The sequence below is a fragment of the Bos mutus genome, chromosome 10 (genome assembly GCF_027580195.1).
Source record: "Bos mutus isolate GX-2022 chromosome 10, NWIPB_WYAK_1.1, whole genome shotgun sequence".
Classification (NCBI taxonomy): Eukaryota; Metazoa; Chordata; class Mammalia; order Artiodactyla; family Bovidae; genus Bos; species Bos mutus.
The window spans coordinates 84,823,790-84,848,089 of NC_091626.1; the positions used below are offsets into that span (position 1 = coordinate 84,823,790).

The window sequence follows — 24,300 nt, forward strand, 5'->3', positions numbered from 1 at the left end:
GTTGGAATCAGAGAAGAAACCTATGTAACATCTATAGTTATAATACATACATACATACATACATACATACATACAAATCCAGTTGCTAAGTCCTGTCTGACTCTTTGTGACCCTATGGATTGTAGCCTGCCAGGCTCCTCTGTCCATGGAATTCTCCAAGCAAAATACTGGACTGGATAGCCATTCCCTTCTCCAGGGGAATCTTCCTGACCCAGGGATTGAACCTGGGTCTCCTGTATTGCAGGCAGATTCTTTATTATCTGAGCCACCAGGGAAGCCCATATATAATAATTTAATATATGTTTATTTATTTGGCTGCTCTGGTTCTTAGTTGTGGCATATGAGATCTAGTTCTCTGACCAAGGATTGAACCCAGACTCCCTGCTTTAGGAGCGCAAGTCTTAGCCACTGGACCACCAGGAAGTCCCCATCCATGGTTATATTTGAAGTTCTTTTTTGCCCTAATGATTCTAAAAATTTCTTGATTATCCTTGGTCATCACTGTCATGGTCTGGAGTATGTTCCCAAGATTTGTGTCCACCTGCAACTTCAGAATGCAGTCTTATTTGGAAATAAGTCTTTTGCAGCTGTTAGTAGTTAAGATGTCATCCTGGGTTTGAGTAAGCCCTAAATCCAATGACTCGTGTCCCTGTAAAAAGAGAGAACACAGACACATGGGGAAGAGAGCTCTGTGATGTTGGAGGCAGAAATGGGAGTGGTGCGGCCACAAGCCAAGGACACCAAGGGTTGCTGGGAGCCACCAGGCCTGGGAGAGACAGGGAGGGTGTTATTCCCTGGAGCCTTGTTGAGGGATGGTTCTGTCAGATCCTTGATTTCAGACTTCTGGCCTGGAACTTAACATTTCTTCTGTTTTACTTAACGGAGTTTGTGGTCATGACAGATCTCAGAAACGAGCACACTCATCTCATCCTTTTATTTAAAAAACATCCTTTTTTTTTCTCTCTCTGATGCTGGTGTGTTTGCCGTGTTCATCCATCTAGAGCAGTCTGACCTGTTAGAAGATGCCATATTGCCAGGTAGTGTACGGTGGAAAGATCCAGACATTTCTCTGACTCTGCATGGAAATTTAGACATTGATAAAAATCCCCTTTCCCGAATCCAGATTGGAAAAGAAGAAGTAAAACTCTCACTGTTTGCAGATGATACGATCCTCTACATAGAAAACCCTAAAGACTCCACCAGAAAATTATTAGAGCTAGTCAATGAATATAGTAAAGTTGCAGGATATAAAATTAACACACAGAAATCCCTTGCATTCCTATACACTAACAATGAGAAAACAGAAAGAGAAATTAAGGAAACAATTCCATTCACCATTGCAATGAAAGGAATAAAATACTTAGGAATAAATCCACCTAAAGAAACAAAAGACCTATATATAGAAAACTATAAAACACTGATGAAAGAAATCAAAGATGACACAAATAGATGGAGAAATATACCATGTTCATGGATCGGAAGAATCCGATATAGTGAAAACGAGTATACTATCCAAAGCAATCTATAGATTCAGTGCAATCCCTATCAAGCTACCAATGGTATTTTTCAGAGAACTAGAACAAATAATTTCACAATTTGTATGGAAATACAAAAAACCTCAAATAGCCAAAGCGATCTTGAGGAAGAAGAATGGAACTGGAGGAATCTACCTGCCTGACTTCAGGCTCTACTACAAAGCTACAGTCATCAGGACAGTATGGTACTGGCACAAAGACAGAAATACAGATCAATGGAACAAAATAGAAAGCCCAGAGATAAATCCACGCACATATGGAGAAGGCAGTGGCACCCACTCCAGTCCTCTTGCCTGGAAAATCCCATGGGCAGAGGAGCCTGGTAGGCTGCGGTCCATGGGGTCACTAAGAGTCGGACACGACTGAGTGACTTCACTTTCACTTTTCACTTTCATGCATTGGAGAAGGAAATGGCAACCCACTCCAGTGTTCTTGCCTGGAGAATCCCAGGGACGGGGGAGTCTGGTGGGCTGCCCTCTATGGGGTCACACAGAGTCAGACACGACTGAAGCGACTTAGCAGCAGTAGCAGCATGGCCACCTTATCTTTGACAAAGGAGGCAAGAATATACAATGGAGAAAAGACAATCTCTTTAACAAGTGGTGCTGGGAAAACTGGTCAACCACTTGTAAAAAAATGAAATTAGAACACTTTCTAACACCATACACAAAAATAAACTCAAAATGGGTTAAAGATCTAAACATAAGACCAGAAACTATAAACCTCTTAGAGGAAAACATAGGCAAAACACTCTCGGACATAAATCACAGCAGGATCCTCTATGACCCACCTACCAGAGTAATGGAATTAAAAGCAAAAATAAACAAATGGGACCTAATTAAACTTAAAAGCTTTTACACAACGAAGGAAACTATAAGCAAGGTGAAAAGACAGCCTTCAGAATGGGAGAAAATAATAGCAAATGAAGCAACTGACAAAGAATTAATCTCAAAGATATACAAGCAGCTCCTGCAGCTCAATTCCAGAAAAATAAATGACCCAATCAAAAAATGGTCCAAAGAACTAAACAGACAGTTCTCCAAAGAAGACATACTGATGGCTAACAAACACATGAAAAGATGCTTAACATCACTCATTATCAGAGGAATGCAAATCAAAACCGCAATGAGGTACCATCTCACGCCAGTCAGAATGGCTGCGATCCAAAAGTCTGCAAACAGTACATGCTGAAGAGGGTGTGGAGAAAAGGGAACCCTCTTACACTGTTGGTGGGAATGCAAACTAGTACAGCCACTACGGAGAACAGTGTGGAGGTTCCTTAAAAAACTGGAAATAGAACTCATATGGCCCAGCAATCCCACTGCTGGGCATACACACCAAGGAAACCAGAATTGAAAGAGACACGTGTACCCAGTGTTCATCGCAGCACTGTTTACATTAGCCAGGACATTGAAGCAACCTAGATGTCCATCGGCAGATGAATGGATGAAAAGCTGGGGTACATATACACAGTGGAATATTACTCAGCCATTAAAAAGAATGCATTTGAATCAGTTCTAATGAGGTGGGTGAAACTGGAGCCTATTATACAGCATGAAGTAAGTCAGAAAGAAGAACATCAATATATAGTGCATATATATGGAATTTAGAAAAATGGAAACGATGACCCTGTATACAAGACAGCAAAAGAGACACAGATGTGTAGAAGTCTTTTGGACTCTGTGGGAGAAGGCGAGGGTGGGATGATTTGAGAGAATAGCATTGAAACATGTATATTATCATATGTGAAACAGATCACCAGTCCAGGTTCGATGCATGAGACAGTGTGCTCAGGGCTGGTGCACTGGGATGACCCAGAGGGGTGGGATGGGGAGGGAGGTAGGAGAGGGGTTCAAGATGGGGAACACATGTACACCCATGGCTGATTCATGTCAATGTATGGCAGAAACCACCATAATATTGTAAAGTAATTAGCCTCCAATTAAAATAAATTAAGTTGAAAAAAAGCCCCCTTTCCCCATTAGTAGGTGGAAGCCTGTGAATCACGTTATGTTTTGGGGACATACGTTTAGTTCAGGCTCTCTGAGGTCTTTTGCAAATTATCGAAAGCCTGGCCTGCGCCGTGTGGTTCACAGATGGTGCGGGCTCCAGCCAGAAAAGAAAAAGACGGGGAGGAAAGCAACCCTGTGCCAAACAGAGCAGCTTGGGTGTTCTGCACAGCTGGGTGCTGAGGGAGCTGTGCGGGATGGCCGCCCTCCCGCCCTTCCCACTTGCGATCCGGGAGGACTCCAGCCTTCCGCTCGGCAGGGGTGCCTTTCACAGTCCTTTTGCCCGTCTTGTGCATTGTGACCTACAGGCTCTTGTCCACGTTTAGCTTGCCTCAAACACTCCCCTTTCTTTGTCCATTGTTTTCCCATCATTTAATGATCTCAGCACCCAACCACGTAGGTGATTATTGTCCCGTTTTACAGAGGAGGGGACTGAGGATCTGAGGAACAGTGAGGTTCCCTGTCCCGGGGCACGCAGCTGGTGCGCAGCAGAATCTGAGCGGGGAGGCGGGAGGTGTCTGACTCTGACACCCACGTCCGCCCAGCCTGCCTCACAGGGCATCCATGGGACGGGTAGGTGTGTAGCCTGAGCAAACTCAAGCTTCACATGCTTTCATCTGCTGATCGGGAGAGGGAGCTGGTGGAGCAGGGGAGAGCGTGAGGGAGCAGGGAAGGCCATGGTGCAGAGGACATTCAGGGAGCCCAGTGGGAGCAGACTTCGAGGCCAGGAGTGGGGGCTGTTTCTGTCCACCCTGGGAGGACAGGAAACACACGTGAACACAGCAGCATCAGAGTGAGGCTTGGCTCAGGGAGGGCTGGTGATGGGGGCAACTACCCAGGCCGGAGGAAGCAGAGTGCCAGGTCAGGGGCTGGGGCTTTGGCAGAGGCAGGGAGCGGCTGGACCGGGTCGGCGGCCACAGGAAAGGGATCGGTGATGCCCGAGCGCTTTTCCCGGAGGTGGAGGCCAGGGCTGAGATGACAACTGGGAACTGGGGGGCTGGCGGGCCAGGAAGAGTGGTGTGAAGAGTCAGACTTCACATCTGCGTGGAGGAGAGTGTGGTGACGTCGTGCACTTTGATAGGCATCGAGGAGGAGGAGGTACATTCCGGGGTTCGGCGGGGGGACTGTAGAGAAGGTGATGGGTCCTGGTCTGGCCGTGTTGGACTCCAGGACCTGGAGGTTCCCCTGGAGAGACGGCCACGGTGGTCAGCCCACATGTGGGCAGTGTCAGGCCACGTGGAGCTCTGGAGACAGTTGAGAGGGTTAATCAAGGGGCCAGGGGCCAGCTTGACCCTCCTCGAAGAACAGGTGGCGAAGCCCTCCGGGACGGCGTGTGCCAGGGCCGCTTATGCCAGGCAGTGCCCGCTCCTGGGCAGGGGTGCCGGGACCTGTAGGACATGCTGGGCTGTTTCCATCATGCCAGCAGATGTTGTGGGGATAGCTTTAAAGAATTAAGAGCAGAGCTGCAAGCTGTGTGGTTTTGTAGGTGGTGGCTTTGGTCTGGGGTGTAATCCTCTGAGTCGCTTCAGGAGCTCTGGGAGTAAGTCATCCACAGTGGAGGCTTATTACTGTTACTGATGACTTGTATTGCAGATGACTGTTCAGTTACTTTGCTGGTATCTTCCTGATGATTCTCTGAGAATAGGGCTTTTCTCCTGCAGTTTCTGAGCTTGATCTCAGAGTTCCATACAGAGCTTTAGGCATCGTGGAGCTGGTTTTGCCTCTGGTTCCCCGTGGCCGAGCAGCTTCACAAGTGACTCTGGAAGGGCTTCCCGGGACAGCTCCTGGTTCATGGGGCCCGGGAGGTTGTGACTGACCACGGCTTTGGAAGGGGGTTGGGGCGTCGGGCACGGCCTGAGAAGCAGGCGATGTCCTGCTCACGGGTGGGGCGGGGGCTGGAGGCCATGGCTGGGCTGCTGTCCACGTGGAGTTCTTCCTGAGGTGTTCTCCTCAGGATGGCTGGCCGCACTGTGACGAGGAGGCGAGGCTTGCTGGAGTCCTTTGGTGTCCCTGGCAGATGCGGACCCTCACAGGAATGAGAGAGGGTGGTCAGCGATGTGGGAAAATGCATTGTTATCTTGGCTGCAGAGGGCAGGTCAGTCACGTGGGAAAGGCTCTCTGGCCATCGGGGCTGGGGAGACCTCTGCCGGAGCTCAGTCGTTTGTTACGTTCTGGAGCCGCAGCTCTGAACAGAGGTGACGTTGTCTGCTCAGGGCCCTCTTGGTGATGTCTGGAGTCTGGCGTCACAGCTCTGAACGGAGGTGACGTTGTCCGCTCAGGGCCCTCTTGGTGATGTCTGGAGTCTGGCGTCACAGCCCTGAACGGAGGTGGCGTTGTCCCCTCAGGGCCCTCTTGGTGACGCCCTCTTGGTTATGTCTGGAGTCTGGAGCCACAGCTCTGAACGGAGGTGGCATTGTCTGCTCAGGGCCCTCTTGGTGATGCCCTCTTGGTGATGTCTAGAGTCTGGAGCCACAGCTCTGAACGGAGGTGGTGTTGTCCGCTCAGGGCCCTCTTGGTGATGTCTGGAGTCTGGAGCCACAGCTCCTCACGGAGCGGTCCAACTGGTTCCTAGTGCGTGGAGACCGGGATGTTGCCGTCCACGGGATTCTCCAGGCCAGAATACTGGAGTGTGTAGCCTTTCCCTTCTCCGGGGGATCTTCCTGACTCAGAGATCAAACCCAGGTCTCCCGCATCGCAGGTGGATTCTTTAACAGCTGAACCACAAGGGAAGCCCGTAACACAGAACAGCCCCGCAACTCAGAACCACCTGCCCACAATGCCGGCAGGGCCGAGGTTGCGAAGCTGTGGGCGAGGGCTCCAGGGCAGTCTTCCCGTCCCCACTGCTGCCCGCTGGGGAGGCCTCAGGGCTCCCCCCACAGCCAGGGTGGTCCCGGAGTAAAGGGTGGGTTGCAAGAGGCCTTCGTGGCTGCTGCCAGGAGATGGAGGCCTGGCCGCGTGCTCTGCCCACCTGAGTCTGGGTCCCTTAAACGTCAAGTGAAGAGCACCAGCCAGGACATCTCTAAGACCTTGTCCAGCTCTCAAGTCCCAAGACTCTAGAACTGAGTCTCTAGCCCTATAACCTGGCACGATTCAAATAACATGGTCACAGAACTGTGCTGTTCATTCGTTTATTCGTGTCCGACTCTTCGCGACCCCATGGACTGCAGCACTCCCCATCCTTTACCATCTCCCGGAGTTTGCTCAAACTCCACCTCACGGCCATTGAGTCAGTGATGCCATCCAACCATCTCATCCTCCGTCACCCGCTTCGACACCATTTTCTTAGCCTTTCTTACCGGTTTTTACCTGCTTTTTGTGTTTCTGAAAAGGTAAAAATTGTGTAATGTTAAGCACCTGTTTTAAATGTCTCCCCTTTTAAGTAAAGAAGAGCTGCACTGATAAACACGAGACTGTTTTTATTCCAAGGAGAAGTGCATTTAACATCTTTGAAACATTTGTGCTCGGTGATGAAAATTCCATGTCTGATGACTAGGGCAGACAGACGTCTGCATTTCACGTGTCTCTCCCGGGGTTCACTCCAGCTGCGGGGAGCTCCCCACACATGTCTGGCTCTGCGAGGAGCCCTGTGAATGTACAAGATGCTGTGGTGCCGGGGTGTCTGGGTGCTCCCCAGTGGACGCAGCAGGCGTGAAGTCACCCTGAATAGCCATCTTCACACCCCCGCCCCGTGCCCACCCTGCAGTATCCCGGGAGCCCTTGGTTTTCTGTGTCAGCCGGCAGATGATGCACGTGGGGCAGTGAAAGCTGTTCCTCCATCTGAATTAGAGGAATGGTCTTCCTCCCCCTCCTGGGAATCTTCCCTGTGAAAGTAGAGCTGCCATGGCTAGTGCCACAGCCCGGGTGGCTTGAACAGCAGAAAGGCATCTGCTCACAGTTCTGAGGCCAGACGTCTGAGCTGAAGGTGTTGGCCAAGCCGCTTGCCCCGGACCTCTCTCCTCGGCTCGTAGCCGGCTGTCTTCTGCCCGTGTTGTCATGCGGCCGTGCCTCTGTGCGGGTCTGTGTCCAGACTCCTCCTCTTACAAGGACACCATCACCACCGTCATTACCTCATTTCCGCTTCAGCGCCGCCTCAAACACCTGCTCCCCAGGTGCACTCGAGTTCTGAGATACTGCTGTGTGGGCATTGGCTTGTGAATTTGGGGAGCTGGAGGCAGAATGCAGCACCTCCGCTCATGGAGATGTGCGGTGTCCTGCTCTGTCTGGGATCAGACTTCCCAGACTGCGATGCTGTCTCCTCTGCTGCCTCTTGCCCGCTTCTCATATGATTATTATGAAAAATTTCAGGCACAGAGAAAAGTGGCAAAAATACTACAGTGCTTTCCTATTACCCTACCTCTTACAGTCAGTTACTGTTAACCTGTTATATTTGCTTCATCGTTCAGTATAGATTATATGAACCATTTAGAAGAAAGTTGTAGGTTTCAAAACATCAGCGTGAATCTGTTAGGAATAAAGAGGAATAAAGATTTTCTTCTGGGTGAGCACCACACTTATCACACCTAAGAAAACTTGAAGTAATTCCTGCAGCTTCTAATATGTCATTCATGTTCAGATTTCTCTCATTTCCCCCCCCAGATCTTTTATAACCTGTGTGTGTGTGTGTGTTTAAACCCTAGGAAAGATACAGACATTGCAATTGGATTTTTTTTCTCGTTAGTCTTTTCCATGCAAAATGATTTTACCATCCCCCCCGTTTATTATTTATTTATTAAAAATTTTTTAGAAGATCAAGACCAGTTGTCTTAGAATGTGTGAGAATGTGTCTCATTCTTAATTTGGCTGGTTATTTCCTTGTGATGTTGTTCCTCTTGTCCCTGTGTCCCCTGGAAGTCAGATGCAAAGGCTTGTTCACACGGTTGCCAGGTGGTGCCAGTTGCCTCTTAAACCATCGGATCCCAGCAGGCTGTCCCGCTCTTAGTGATGCAGAGTTTGAACACTGACCTAAGGTGGTGGTGCCAGGCCTCCACTGGACCTGTGTTTTGCTTTGCAATCCGCCTGTGATCTATTGGGAGACAATTTGGCGCTGTGTATATCCATTAATGATCCTTGCCTGAGTTGCTTCACTGGGGAGTTGCAAAATGGTGATTTTTCTAATTCTATCGTTAGTTGGCATTACAGTTCCGAAAATGGAAACAGTAATGACCAAGGTGTAGAGAAAAGGATTGGTGGAATAATCACCGCTAACAAATACATTTCTCTCTGTGAATGTTGCTATGGATTCATAGGTTTCTATTTAGTCAATTATAGTCAATTACAGATGTGCTTTATAATCAGTTACAAATGTTGTTTAATCCTCAAATTATCCCAAACTTGGCCAGTAGGACCTTTCAACTGGCTTGAACAAGCCTTGTTTAGCCTTTGAGTACTGTCTTGCTCAGAAGTGCCTTAGGCTTATCGTATCATTTCCATTTCCAGACATGGAATCATCCATTTCTCCAACAAAGCTCCGATTCCATTTAGTGGAGAACAGTGTTTGGAAACCAAATCTGAATGCTAGCACTGTGGACAAAACGAAGGATAAACAGAGTCATGAGTTTATGGATAGTTCCAAATCGCTTTTGACTTCAGTGGGTTTCAGTCTTTGATTTTGTATTTATAACTCTTTCAGTTCAGTTCAATCCAGTTGCTCAGTTGTATCCGACTCTTTGCAACCTCGTGGACTGCAGCACACCAGACCTCCCTGTCCATCACCAACTCCCGGAGTTTACCCAAACTCATATCCATCGAGTCGGTGATGCTTTCCAACCATCTCATCCTCTGTCGTCCCCTTCTCCTCCCTCCTTCAGTCTTTCCCAGCATCATGGTCTTTTCCAGTGAGTTGGCTCTTTGCGTCAGGTGGCCAAAGTATTGGAGTTTCAGCTTTAGCGTAACCGTTTGCTTGGCTCCTAATAACTGTTAATGCTGTTGACATGTTGCTGAACTCTATGAGACATATAGTTTCAAAAGTATATTGCCTGTTACTATTAGTAATGTAATTCTGATGAAAACACAGTATTTCATTGTAGTTCATTTTGTCCTTTGTATATATTCCACTGGAAAGCACAGCCAGTATTGAATTCAAAAGCCATGTGTGAGAATTCCTTTCCCTGTCAGATTATACTGCCAAGTGGGTCCTCTAGTTAGGTTATTTTGTTTGCTTTTATGTTTTGTTTTAAAGTTATGGTTTTTTTCTTTTTGGAATCAACTTTACTGAGGCAAAATTTAATAAATTTGTACAAAAATGCTCCCATTGGAAGCATTTTGACTAATATATATATACACTTGTGTAACCACCGAGTACGGTGGAGATCAGGACAGTTTCACGACCACGAAATATTCAACCCCTTTGAAGCAATCTCCTCTCCCTCCACCCAGACCCTGGGGTGACCACTCTTGTCTTTTTTTTTTTCCCCCAGTAGATTAATTTTACTTTTTCTAGATTTTCATATGAGTGAAATCATAGAATTGTATACTTTTATTTCCAGCTTCTCTTAGCAAAATGTTTTCGAGAATCCCAGGTGTTGTGTGTATCAACAACACTTTCCTTTTTCTTGCTGAGTAATATTCCATTTTATGGAGATACATGCTTTGTTTATCCAGTCACTAGCAGATGGATTTTGAGTTGATTGCCGTTTTTAGGGATCATGAATAAAGCTGCTCTGAACATTCTTATTTGAGCCTGTGTGGATAGATGCATTCATTTCAGTTGGGTAAACATCTAGGAGTGGGTTCACTGGGTCCCATGGAAATGTATTAATCGTATTAGAAAATGCTAAACTGTTTTACAAAGTAGCTGTGCCGGTTTACATTCCTCCCAACAGTTTGTATTTCAGGCCTTCACATCCAGACTGCATTTAGCATTGTCAGTGTCTTTTTTTAATTAATAAATGTATTTATTTGGCTGTGCACGATCTTAGTTGTGGCACACAGGGTCTTTGATCTTTAACCAAAGTGTGCAAGATCTAGTTCCCTGACCAGGGATTGAACCCTGGCCCTCTGCATTGGGAGCTTGAAGTCTTAGTCCCTGGACCACCAGGGATGTCTCGAATGTTCTTAATTTTAGCAATTCCCATGGGCATGTTGTCATATTGTGCGATTTTAACTTGCATTGTTCTCCTTCCACTGAATTTTTATTTTGAATAGCAAAATATTTCTTAGTTCCAAAGTTAGAATCCTGTGAAAAAGTATATTTAGTGAAGGCTTAAACTTATTTTTCTCAGTCCTGCCATGGAAGGTGTGGTTTCAACACTTGGAGAATCTGTTGAGCACTTCTGTCTGAATTGGCACCATGTCATAAGTAGACACGGAAGTGGACCCCACCTTCAGAACGTTTATGTGTTAGCTGGGGGAGATAGACGTTGGTCACGTAGCCTCACAAGCAGATGTTAAGTTGTGACTTTGCTGTGTGCCTTGTAGGACTGATACAAGGAGAGGGCTGAGGCGGTGCTGTCTGGATTTCATCACGGTTTGCCAAGAAAAAGGACTTTGTTTACGAGTTCCCTCCCTTAATAGTTGTTGCAAAATTTCTCACCTGCTGTAACCGTGGGACCTGTCACAACAGGCTCAACCCTGGGAAAGTAACCAGCGCCTCTCTACTGGAACCCAGGTCTGCGGAAAAGCCACGATAAGCCTTTGTTTGATTATTTGGTGTTAGATGAAGTTGTTCAGGCTTGTTCCTTTCAGAGAGCCCTGGTTGAGACAGACCTGCAGTGTTTTTTAAAAATACATTTCTAACACCTGCTTTACATGTAATTTGTGAAAAGCCTTTTTTTTTTAAATTTTGTTTTGGACACTGTGGACATTATGGGCTTCCCTGATAGCTCAGGTGGTAAAGAACCCACCTGCAATGCGGGAGTCCCTGGTTTGATTCCTGGGTCGGGAAGATCCCCTGGAGAAGGGATAGGCTACCCACTCCAGTATTCTTGGGCTTCCCTAGTGGCTCACCTGGTAAAGAATCCACCTGCAGTTTGGGAGACCTGGGTTCAATCCCTGGGTTGGGAAGATCGCCCTGGAGAAGGGAAAGGCTCCCACTCCAGTATTCTGGCCTGGAGAATTCCGTGGACTGAATACTCCGTGGGGTCGCAGAGAGTTGGCACAGCTGAGCGACTTGCACTTGAGCACTGTAGATTTGACACTGGGTTTGAATCATTTCAAAGCCAAATTTGAGATTTGAATTCTCAGTGATTAAAGAGCTGAGATCACTGTTATCAGCGGTTGGTGTTTCTCCCTGTTGTATCTCGTTGGCTTGTTGGAGAGCCCCACCCCTTGCCCCAAGACAGCTCATAGTTTTTCAGTTTGAAACTTTGGTTGTGTTTTATTTTCCTGTAGGTCATCCTGACCTAGTCCAGAACACCACTGGTCTTCAGGGTGAGGTTGACTTTTAGGACTTAAACTCTTAGGAATCTTGATTTTATATTCTTGTTGTTAGAATTGGATTCATAGCACAGAGCTGTTATCTACTGTGTAAAATGATTTACTTTAGATGCAATTTTAATCTGCTGTTCTAAAGCTGGAAAGTTCCCAGCAAACGCTGTTGCCCTATTTGCAGTGCTTACACACGGTTAGAGTGACTCTGAAACATAGTGGAGATCATTGATGAGGCGCTTGTAAAGGAATTCTGCAGAGAATATTTTTAGCAACAACATGCTTTTCTAATCCTGTAATCGAGTTTTCATGTTGGAAAGCTTGCTTCACTTTTTAAGAAGATGAATTCTGTGCTTTCAAGGTACACAGTGGAGTAAACTAGGATGGAAGTCTTGTGGCGTTTTCCCCTCTGCTAGACGCCGTCCCCTATGACTTGCAGAAATTGCCAGGGAATCAACATGCACATATCGTGGCAAGTAGATTCCAAGAGTGAAATTCTAGAGTGATGGGTTTGGTTTTTATTTTTGCCAGTCGCTGTCCTGGCAGGAGACAGATGGCACACTCCAGATGAAGAAACCAAGGGGTATTTAATAACAGGCTCGTTGGCAGCAGCGGGCAGGGGTACAGGAACCCAGCAAGGATGGTGTCCTCCCCCCTGGGGAGTTGGGGACGGCTGGCTGCCCTGGGGAACTTTCCTCACCCTCAGGTTCAGAGGTGAAGGAGGGAGAAAGTAGCAGAGGCTGTGGGCCCTCAGTGAGGGCGTGGCATTTGGTAGAGGGGTGCAGCTGACTTCTTGGAGAGAGCCGGGGGCGCGGGGGGGTGGGGGGGCGGTAAATACCTGCTGTCAATCTCCGCCTCTCCTAGCCTCTCTCACAGGGGCCTCCCTGGAGGTCCTCGGCCCCGGGAGTCTGACCGCACATCTACGGATGTCAGCCTCGAGAGGCTGTAAGCAGAGTGCGGAGGTCGGGGGGCGGTGCGGGGGCGGCGTGGCCTGCAGGGTGGATGGAGTCTGTCCAGCGCTTTTGTGTGATCCAGAGTGAGGGGACCAGGAAGAACACACTAGTCCCCACGGGCCCCAAGTGCCCAATGCGCGTGTGCGCTCAGCCCTGGCAGAGGCTCCCAGTGAGCGGGCGGGCCACAGTGGAGAGTCTGAGACCTATCTAAGGGTCTCTCCTGAATTTAAAATGCCTCAGCAGGCACTCCCCTGGCGGCCCCGTGATCGAGGCTGCACGCTTCCTCTGCAGGGATGTAGGTTCGCCCCTGGTGGGGGAACTAGCCGGCCCGTCAGCACGCGCTGCACCGCAGGCAGTGTGGTGGGCCCAGAAGCAGCAGCAGACCTCTGCGGAGCCCTGGCTCTTTCCCGCTCGGCTTTCAGTCTTTGTTTTCCAGCGTTTGATAATTACTTTCCCATCCCTGGAGGATGGTGCGAAACCCTGGGAGATCCCTCCCATAGGAGAGCTTTCCTGCTCCCAGGGCTGCCTTTGGGAAAGCAAAAGGCAGAGCCGGGCTTCTGAACGGGACGCATCCCGCAAGCTCTTCTGGGTGCGGAGAGTCTCTCGACCTGGAGCTCCTGGAGCCCGTCACACAAATTGGCCACAGTGTGGTGGATGTTTGGAGGCGCTTCCCACCCGGGAGCTCCCGCCAGCTCTGAGCGGTCCTCAGGGATGCCGCGTTGCGGGAGGAGGTGCTCCTGATTAGGTGATCTTTTTCTTGTATTTGTTTCAGAGAACAGCTACACGGTTGAAACACCCCAAAGTACAACATTTCCTTCTGTTGTCGTAAAAGATGGGTAACAGCGCCTTAGAGATGCACTAAGTACTTATTCTGTACTTATAAGGGCATTGTTTCTATTCCGTCACCAAGTCGTGTCCGACTCTGCGACCCCATGGACTGCAGCACACCAGGCCTCCCTGTCCATCACCATCTCCCAGAATTTCTGCAAGTTCATGTCCATTGAATCAGTGATGCCATCCAACCATCTCATCTTTTGTCGCCTTCGTCTGCCTTCAGTCTTTCGCAGCATCAGGGTCTTTTCCAGTAAGTGGGCTCTTCGCATCAGGTGGCCAAAGGACTTGACTTGTCAGGAATGTAAATCACATCCTCCCTGTGGTGTGTGGACCGCACAGGCCGTGTAGACTTTTACCGTGTAGACCTTACCCCAGAGGTTGAGTGTAGTTTTGGGCTGTGGTTATGTTGCAAATAAATCTGGTGTTGATGATCACCAGCCAAAGGGTGCTGGCGTTTAGCTTTTTCTCGCCCTCTTTGGATGCCCATCCAGCCAATGCCCTTTCTCTCCTAATTCCCTTTGAGAATCTCTCTAATGCTATGCTATGCATGCATGCTAAGTCGCTTCAGTCGTGTCCGACTCTGTGCGACCCCATAGACGGCAGCCCACCAGGCTCTGCCATCCCTGGGATTCTCCAGGCAAGAACACTGGAGTGGGTTGCTGTTTCCTCCTCCAATGCATGAAAGTGAAAGGTGAAAGTGAAGTCGCTCAGTCATGTCCAACTCTTAGCAACCCCATGGACTGTAGCCTACCAGGCTCCTCCATCCATGGGATTTTCCAGGCAAGAGTGCTGGAGTGGGGTGCCATTGCCTTCTCCCTAAAGTAGCGTGCAATTTGAAGAGTCTCCTACCTGCCAGTTGAGTTCAGAGGCCTGGGACCCCTCCTGGAGGGGAGGGGATGTAAATGCTGACACACCCATGCGCAAGGCACCTGCCTTTGTGGGATGCTGTTTATCTTGGTACAGCCCATCCTGGCAGATTGTCAGACCACTCTGATGTTCCAGATTTGCAGGCATTTCCAGGAGGCTGGATTCTCTCTTGGAAGCAGTATGATTTGGTGGAAAGATGGAGGCAACTGAGAATGCTGAGGCTGATTCTGCTTCTCCCCGGTCAGGACCTCAGGAAGCCCTGGGTTTTCGGAGCCCTTTTTTCTTGGCCATAAACAGACCTGCTCTTCTCACATTGCTTCCTTGGGTTGTTTCAGGACGCCTGAGATGCCTGATCGCCCTTTGAAATTTACTCTGCAAATGAAACGGTCATGTTTTGTCTGCCGAGGGTCACGTGCCAGCAACGCAAATATAAAATCACGATAATAACAGTAGTGACTTTGGACTGTTTTTCATCAGACACGAGCAGTTAAAGAACACGAGTGTGTGTGTATCAGAAAGCGTTTGTAGACACACTCCCATTTAAGGATGTACGTAACTTCGTACAGTTGGTGTTCCGCCCAAATTTTTTGTGATTTGACTCAGAAACGTGTGAGAGAGTTTTATGGAAGTGCCTGCCTACCTACTGGCGTTGGTTCATAGACTGCGATTTGAGTAGTGACGTGCACAGCTCCTGAGTCAGACTTAGGCAAGTTAGTTAACTGGCCTGAACGTTCACTTCCTCATCTGTAGCGCCGTGCCACTAGGCACCTCCCAGGTCTGTTGGCAGAGTTAGATGAAATAATGCAAATGGATGCTAGATCGGCCCTCGGCACCTGGCCAGTTCTCGGTCACTGTTCACGGCCATGGCCATCACTGTTAGCCCTACGGTAGCTCGAGTGTGGGGGCTGGAGTCCCGAATGTCACGTTGGGCTGACATTTAGGCCAGGTGACTCAGCAAGGTCCTGAGTGAGTTAAAATTTCCTGGGTATAAACTTCCCCTGGGTAATCAAGGGCTGGCTGTTTCTCCAAACCTTAATTAATCATGTGGCCGGGTCCAAGCGCCATTGGTAGGGGCCCCAGGGCATCCCCGGGCAGTGCGCCTCGCTTCCCCGCGTCTCCCGTCCCACGTGGGGAGATGGGATGCCGGCCACAGGAGTCCTGCCTGAGCCCCAGCTCAGGACCAAGGAAGCAGCGGTCAGAGAGGCCGCCTGCGCCGTGAGATGAGGCGCTGGCTGTCCCCCCGCTTCTCCGTCGCATGCGTTGTAATCCGGTGACACAGAGCTCTCAGCGGGCTCTCTCCCGCGGTGTCTGCTTGGCTCTCATGTCGCCTGGTATGACCGTCAGTTACTGACGAGCCTCCTGAGCGTCTGGTTGACTCTCTCGAGGGCCGGGCTCTGTGTTCCTGACTGCAGGTCGCAGTGAGTTCGCAACTGAGCTCAGAGGCACCCAGACACAGGCGTGCTGTCCCGGGTTGCCCCTGTGGGCCTGGATGAATCTCCTGGGTCACGGTGCTTGTGGCCCCGGTGGATCCCCACGGTGACCAGCGCGCCGTGCTGACACTGGCCTCTCCAGGTGACACATACATGCTCTCACCAAGATGTGCAGCTTGCAGCAGAGATGTGCAGGCACGGAGGTTGGCAGCTCCACCCTGGGGTAGGACCTCCCGGGAACACAGTGTGTGAGAACGATGGGATGATGAGAATGAGACAGTGATGAGGTTAAGGCTGTCGCTTGCCTTTTAAATACAGCTGATTTTTGGCTAACGGGTTTGAACTGCAAGGGTCTACTTATATGCAAGTTTTGTTTCAATAAATATGTTGGAAAAAATTTTAGAGATCTGTGACCATTTGAAAAAACTCAGATGAACTGTATAGCCAAGGGATATCAGGAAAACTAAGAGACATACAAAATACGCGCTAATTGTACACGTGATTGGTAATTCCTGTCAACAGTAGACGACTGTGGTTGAGATTGGGGGCAACGAGACTTACATGAGGATTTTTGACTGTGTGTGAGGGTCAGGGGTCAGTGCCCCCTGCATTGTTCAAGTGCCTTGTTCACTGGGCCTCAGGGAGACCGTGAGGCCAGGAGGGGACACTGAGACACCAGGGAGCCCTGTAATTTTGTGTGGTTCCTAGGGTCCAGGTCAGCGAGTCTTTTGGGGAACTCTGTTCACTCATGTTCTTCTTTAGCGTTAATCGCGAGGCCAGGTCCTTGTCTGACTCCGTCTCTCCTCCCCCTCTGCCTCGTGCTTGATCAAACCCCTGTTCCTGTGGACTTCTGGACGGGCAAGCTCTTACCTGCAGTCGTCCTGGACGCCCTCTGCTCCCGGGACCCCACGAGCTCTGTCTGTGTCTTGACGACACCTGCAGTAATATCAGAGGAATCTTGAAGGGTCACGTGGTCATTGTTGCATTGACCCACTCCTGGGTCAGGGGTGGTTTCGGATTTTAAGTTCATAACTGATGCCCCCGCGCCAGCGGCCTTTGCATTTGGGAGGTGTGTGTGAGAATTTAGAGGCACCGTAAAGGCAATTTCTCCTTCCAAGCGGGCCAAGTTGCTTATAGCAACTCACTGTGGTGAAACCTGGACTCCCAGCCTAGGAACTGCCCCCCACCCCCAGGCCCCTTCAGGACCACCAGGGAGAGAAGGGGGCCACAGAGGATGAGATGGTTAGATAGCATCACTGACTCGACATGAATCTGAGCAAACTCCAGGAGGCAGGGAAGGACAGGGGAGCCTGGCGTGCTGCAGTCCACGGGGTGGCAGAGAGACACGACTCAGTGACTGAACAGCAAAGGAGAGTGGGTGTCTCATTGGTCCCAAGGCCAACGGTCACTCTGCACAAAGCCAGCAGACCAACGACCAGCCCAGCATGCACTTTCTACTGAGCGGGTCTTTGCGATTGTTTTTTAAAAATAAAAGACCACAACCGTTAAGCTCCAGCCTAGTCCACAGACACCCTGTAACCGTAACTCCTACCTGGCTGGGCACATTCAACAACTTCTAGTTATGGAAATAAGGTGATCAAATTATGTGTGCCTCCTCGATAAGATCATACTGGAACATTTAAAAATAGATGAGTAACTGTGGACAACCAGAAGATAAAGCTGCCCTCATGGGCCAGTTGGAATGCAGCCAAGGGTGTCTCTTGTCAGACCCACGTGGGCGCTTGTCAGCCCCCATAAAACGTTACTGCGTTGATCGTCATTTGTAGAGTTTGAATCCTTTTAAAAAGTAGCAGGACCAGGAAGAGCGCAGGTTCACTCCAGAGCTGGCGCTGGCTCTCGGCTCCTCCCTTCTTCATAGTGTGTGTGTGAGAATTCTTTCCTGGGTTTTGAACTTTTAAAATAACCGAATTTTTGTTTCTGTCAGTGTATTGAATGGTGAATTTTATCTTCCCTCCTACCAACTTTAAGTCAGTTTGCTTTTTAAATTGGAAAAAAAAAAAAGGCACGAAAAAGGCAACTTAATGTATGTTTTCCCATGTAGCCTCTTTGCGATTCACTTATGCAGTTTTAACTTCAAGGTGGTAGGTGTGATGCAAGCAATTGTTATTTTAAAAAAGGAATATCTCCACATTCCCAACAACCTTATCACATATCGTCCTTCCCTGTTGTATTAATACATCAGGTGACAAATACAACCTTGTAAATTTACGTCTTTGTTTCTTTAATAAAGTTATTAGCAATTAAATGGTCATGGAGAATTTGTTTATCCATAAATCCTCTCTGTGTATGTATGATGGGAAGATAGAATGGCTTGATGCTACAACATCGTTTGATTTTATTTGAAGTTATTTTGCTCTTTGAAGTGTTAGAGCATGGCTGGTATTACAAGCATATAAGACCGTCAGCTTTTTATATCTCCTGGGAGTTTTGACGTTTTTGTAAACTTCTGTGTGTCTGTACTCCTTCTCATCCCACCTAGGTAATCCTGTGATGTTTCAGAAGTGGAAGAAGAGTTGACCTTCATTTGCTAAAGGTCCCCAAAGGACAGATTGGTGAAATGAATTGGGAAAATCCCAAGATTTAGTTGGTTAAAAGCAGTGATTTTTAAGATGCCAATTCTTTGACTTTCAGGCTTGAGTATGAGGGTGTGTGTGTGTGCGTGCGTGCATGTTCCCTTTTCTTTGTGTGTGTGTGTGTGTGTGTGTGTTCCCTTTTCTTTGTCGGGGGTGTGTGTGTATGTGCGTGCGTGTTCCCTTTTCTTTGTGTGTGTGTGTATGTGTGTGTGCGTGTGCGTGCATGTTCCCTTTTCTTTGTGGGGGTCTGTGTGTGTGCATGTTCCCTTTGTGTGTGTGTGCGTGCGTGCGTGTTCCCTTTTCTTTGTGTGTGTGTGTGTGCATGTTCCCTTTGTGTGTGTGTGTGCGGGTGCGTGCGTGTTCCCGTTTCTTTGTGTGTGTGTGTGTGTTCGTGTGTGTTCCCTTTTCTTTGTTAGAACTTCCCAGTGGTGTGTTTGACAGGATTTATAAGTAAGTGTGTTTTAGGTGTTTTGGTGATCATCTTATTATTGATTGTTGTTAGCTGAATGGCTGTAGACTGCCTCTGGCAGTTGGAAAACAGTTGTCTGGAGAGCACCAAAAATAACTCATTTCAGCCCACCAGCCTCCACGAGTTGATGTGCTTGAGAGTCACCCTCCCTTTGGCCTCTCCCAGCCCCCGTGGGAATCAATGATGGGCGTGGAGGTCGGCATCACAGTGAGTGACGGAAGAGAGAGTCCTGAGGGGCAGGGGCCACCGGTCACAGACTCCAGGCAACGGGTTGCCTTCTGCCATCCCACCCCACCCAGCTCCACCCGCCAGGTTTCTCCTGGGATTGGTTTGGGACGAGTCTTGGGGTTGTTTTGGTTTTATTTAGGTGTTAATGCAAGGAAATGATGGAGTCTTCCTGCATTGATTTTACACACACACACACACACGATCTGTCCACCTTCTCCCGGAGAGATGAAGCCTTTTCCTGGTGCCTGGGAAGTTTCTTCCCCACCTGTGCCCCCTCTGTCCCCCATCTCCATGGATGTTTGGGGAAGGGCGGGGGGTTTTCAGAGACAGCGAGGAACGCTTGTGAAAGAGCCTCATCAGGGAACTCAGGTGTCTGAATACTGTACATGTGATGTGTTCCTCTTGGGTTGCAGCTCCCCAGCTTTTAGACTACATCTGTAAAATAACAGCAAGATGGTTGCATGAGTGGAAGAGGTCTGTGGATCTGATACTCAGAAGCAGCCTTGTCAGCGAGTTGGAAATAGTCCGTGGCTGTGAGTTAGGGGCTCTGTGTCCAGCATTCGGTGCCCTCACGCTGGGGTGGTGGTGCTGGGGCTGCCCTTCCCGCCTGCAAGAGCCCTCCCCAGAGTGGAGCAGGACTTGCCCGCCGGCCAGGGTCTTGAGAGAGACTCCTGTGCGGCCCAGGTGTCTCATTCTTCTTTCTCATCCTTCCTTCTGCTTTAGGAAAACGAAGTGTTTAGAGAGCCAAGTGGGACATTTAAAACACCACGAGTCATCTGGGAAATCCAAATGTGTGTTTAAAGAAAAAAAAAGCTTTCCTCTGGAGTAATTGTGTATTTCGTTATGGGAAATGACTGATGATTTATCTAGAAAAAAATGCCTCGTGATCAGTGTTGTCCTCTTTCTCTCCTCCCCTCTTTCAGGACCTGGCTGGTTCTTCAGATCGTTTGCTTATTTAAACTTTAAACCCTCTCCCTCCCCCTGAAGTCTCTAGATTATAAATTACAGAACTTTAGGACAGAGGGGGATAATAAGCCTCTTGAAGTGGAATGGTGTCACTTGTTAGGATAACTTTTCTCTGTTTTTTCCGGAATCTCCCAAACTCCCTGTGATGTCCTTTGACAAGGAGGAGAACTAAACTGCTTCAGCGCCTTTCTCACGCTGGCGGTGGTGTTAGGCGCGTTCCTCTGAGCCCAGGGAGACTGGAGGGGATAGTTTTACCCCTAGTGTGTAGGTGCAGAAACTGCCCGCCTCAGAGGACACGTGGTTAGCTCCTGGTGACACCACAGCAGGCTGGCGGTAGAGACGGTCCACACAGGCGGACCCCTCTGTTGCAGGTGCATTCTGGAATGCTCCCCGGGAGCCCCGGCGTTGCCTCTTGCCGCCTCACCGGTCAGAGTCTGCGAGGGGTGCATGCCTCTCACCTTCTTGACAGTCCAGGGAGCCGGACCTTGCAAAGCCAGACCCTCTCCTGGGGCTCTGCTCGGAGAGGGACAGGAAGGCTCGGGGAGCACGGTCTCCAGGGGCTCTGGGGGCTCCCGGGGCAGCCCGGTGGGGCGGGAGGGGGTGCTGAGCAGGGAGCCTGGCCCAGGGCAGGTCCACGGGAGGAGCTGGCCTGACAGAGAAAGAGAGAGAGAGTGTGTGTATACGTGTGTGTGTTTGTATGTGTGTATATACTCCGTGTGTGTGTGTGTACGTGTGTGTACCCCCTTGGCCGGCTTGTGCAGTCTTTTATAGTTGTGTATTTCTTTTCAAAAATGTCTGCTGAGCTCCTTCTCCACCACAGGAGTTGTCGCAGGCGCTAGAGGCACAGCAGCGGCCGAGTCGGGCGGGGCCGGTGCCCGTGGCCCGCAGCTGTGCGCCGTTGTCTTTTTCTGGAGGTTCTACATCCTAAAAAAAATGGACCCTGCCTTGTATCCTGCTTCCAGGGGTTGTTAAATTGCTTGTTTCAAAATGAGGCACAAGGGACCTCCATTCCTTCGGGCCACAGACTTTGGAGTGGGCACGTGACCCACCGAAGTCTGGGTCTGAGCCTCTGGTCTGGTGCTGAGGAGGGGTTTGGTGGGAGTTGGGGACACGGGTCTCTGGGGGCATCAGCGCCTGCCCCCCTCATCTCCCCTCCTCGTCTCTCCCCGAGGAGCCAGGCAGGACCCAGGTCGGGAGGAGGAGCCCAAAGGCAGGATCCATGGGGGGTGGCCCGTGGGAGGGTGACCCGTGGGGGGTGGCCCGTGGGAGGGTGACCCATGGGGAGTGGCCCGTGGTGGGTGGTGCCCGTGGGGGCTGCACAGGGCCCTGCGGGTGAGCTCGTCGTCCGCGGTGAGCACATCTGACCGTTTCCAGGAGAGGACTTCACGTTTGTTTCCTGGACCTGGGGAAACGTTCAGAGTGTTGGGCAGAAAGGCCACTTGATGGAAAGTGTCAGCATCAGGCGCCCCACCTGTAAAGCTCCAAGGGTCTTCGGGGCCGACCATGTGGACCCTGTCAGTTTCGGTTTCCAGCTGAGCCCCCAGACCCGGAGAACGGAGGGGCGGCTTTGGAGGCCAGCACCCGCTGCCCCCACCAGAGACCCTTCCCCTCCAAGGCCAGCTCCTCCTGCTCATGGCAGCTCTGCCCCACCCAGCTTCACTCCCTTAATCAACTCCTCTGCCCCCAGGGCGGCATGCAGGGCAGGCCTCTGCCCCCAGGAGGTGGCAGGGTTAAGCTCTAAAGGGCAGGGGCCTCTCCTGGGCAGCACCGGGCTGCCACACAGGCCGGGCACCCGGGGGCACCGGTGCGCGAAGAAGCGCCTTGAGACTCAGCAGCGCGGGCCTTCCTCAAGGCCTCACATCCCTCCCGCATCACCCCAGCGCCCAGGTTTCTGCTTTGTTCTGTTCTGAGCCTTTCACTTCACCTCTGCTATCAGACAGTGGAAAACAACCATATGTGGTCCGCCCCCGCTTTGGATGCAATTTGCATTATTTCACAATTTGGCAAGTGCTCCTCCGCCAGGGCAGGGCCTGCTGTCAGGCCTGGTGTCAGGGAGTGCTGGCTATTTAATACTTTACCATCGTGATAGGAGAGAGGCTTTGTTGAGCTTTTATTGTGTACCTGCACAGGATTATCTCCTTTAATCCTTGCAACAGCCCTGTGAAGTGGTGTAATTACAGCCTTTCCATTTTATAGATGAGGAAACTGAAGCTCAGAGCAGTTAAGTCATTTGCCCAGGGCCACACAGCTGGCAAACAGCACAGGGCTTGCTCTCGTCTCCCTGATTCCAGTGTCTGTGCCACCGGGCCTACGCGCAGCTCAACAGCACGTCCCTCTCATGCGTGGTAGGCTCGCTGCTGCAGTGAGTGTCCAGACCGCCTCCCGCCCCTCCCTGGATCACGGATGGCAACCCCTCCCCACCCGATCCCCCAGAACGCGGCCCAACTCTCTTAGCCTGGGAAGACCCCTTTTCTGGCTTTAGGTCCCTAAAATTATAGGAGCTTCTGAGTCTGAACCTTGGGTTCAAGGGCAGGAGCTGCAGGGACGCAGCAGCCACCCGTGGCCTGTGTTTCTGTGAATTAAATGTCCCGGAAGCACAGCCGTGCCTGTGGCCGTTGTCGTCCCACAGTGGTGGAGGTGAGCAGTTGCGACAGAGACTGTCTGCCTACGAAGACTAAAATATGTATTTTGATCCTTTAAGAAAATGTTTACCAGTGCCGGCCTCAGAGGAACCCGTTGATGGGAAACCTCTAAAGCCAGACTGCCTCTAGCCCCCCATCCTGTGTCCGATCTGCCTTTGCCAAGGTCGGGGTCAGTTCGGCGACAGCGGAAGGAAGAGAGTGGCGTGTGTCCTCAGTCAGCAGCCCTTCACCCATGGACGTCTCAGAGGCTCTGTTCACACGGGTCCTCTCCCCAGCCCCAGCCCCGTCCCGGTCTCTGACCTCCTTCCTCGAATCAAGCCTTTCTTTGTCTCTCTTCTTCACCTGCCACGTCTCATCATCACAGGCCGTGCCTCTTCTCCCGAGGACTCCCCGGAGCCACCCTCCCTCCCCTCCCCACCACTGCGGCCACCTGGTCCCCTTCCCCGCCCCTTCCCGGGCCCCTCCACTTCCTTCTGTTCTTCACACACGGCCCGGGTCTCCCGAGCCGCCGCCCTTTGCCCCCTCACAGCGGGCGTCACGGTCTGTCGTGCTCCTCCTTGGGTACCTCTCGACTTCCTGTCTTCTGCCCCCTCCAGGATGCCCGCTTCAGGAGAGCAGTGGCCTCTGTGTGTTGTCTTTGGTAATGCACCCCATGGTTCCTGGCACGCAGTGGGTACGATACGGGTGAGGGAGCAGAGGGCAGTGGGCGGTGCGGCGAACACCCACGGAATTGGCATCTCAGAAGCATCCAGAGGGGTGTTTGGGCCCGACCTGTGCACACTAAAGTATTTAAAATGGGTAACCAGCAAGGACCCACCGAATAGTGCAGGGAACTCTGCTGCGTATCACGCAACCATCAAGCTGAGAAAAGCATCTGACAAAGGCGCGTGCAGACGTTTGACTGAGCGCTGTGCTGCACCCCTGAGCCGAGCACAGCAGTGTCCATCAGCCGCGCTCCAGTATAAAACTGACAGTTTACAGAGGGGACCGTTTCAGATTCACCGCCCACGGGCATGCGCGCCCCTGCGGGTCTGGCCTCTCTGGCCCCACCCCCAGCACGGCCCTCCCCCGTGTGGGCGCCACACGTGGGGATTCCTCCAGTACTGCCGGAGGAGGGCTTCTCCCTCAGAAGTGGTGCGGAAGACGGAAACCCTCCTTCTAGAACAATGTTCCCCACCCTCTTTGGACCCAGAACCCAGTAAGCGTCTGTGCTGAGTTGCTTCCATCGTGTCCGACTCTTTGCGACCCCATGGACTGTAGCCCGCCAGGCTCCTCTGTCCATTCTCCAGGCAGGAACACTGCAGTGGGCTGCCATGCCCTCCTCCAGGGCATCTCCCGACCCAGGCATCGAGCCCGCGCCTGGATTGGCAGGCGGGGTCCCTACTGCTAGTGCCGCCTGGGAAGCCCGA

At 50.6% G+C, this 24,300-nt stretch overlaps 1 protein-coding gene across 1 annotated transcript in view; it reads left to right on the forward strand.

Moving 5' to 3' along the window:
- Positions 1-24,300, forward strand: part of FOXN3 (forkhead box N3) — a 256,783-nt gene that overhangs the window by 34,290 nt on the left and 198,193 nt on the right.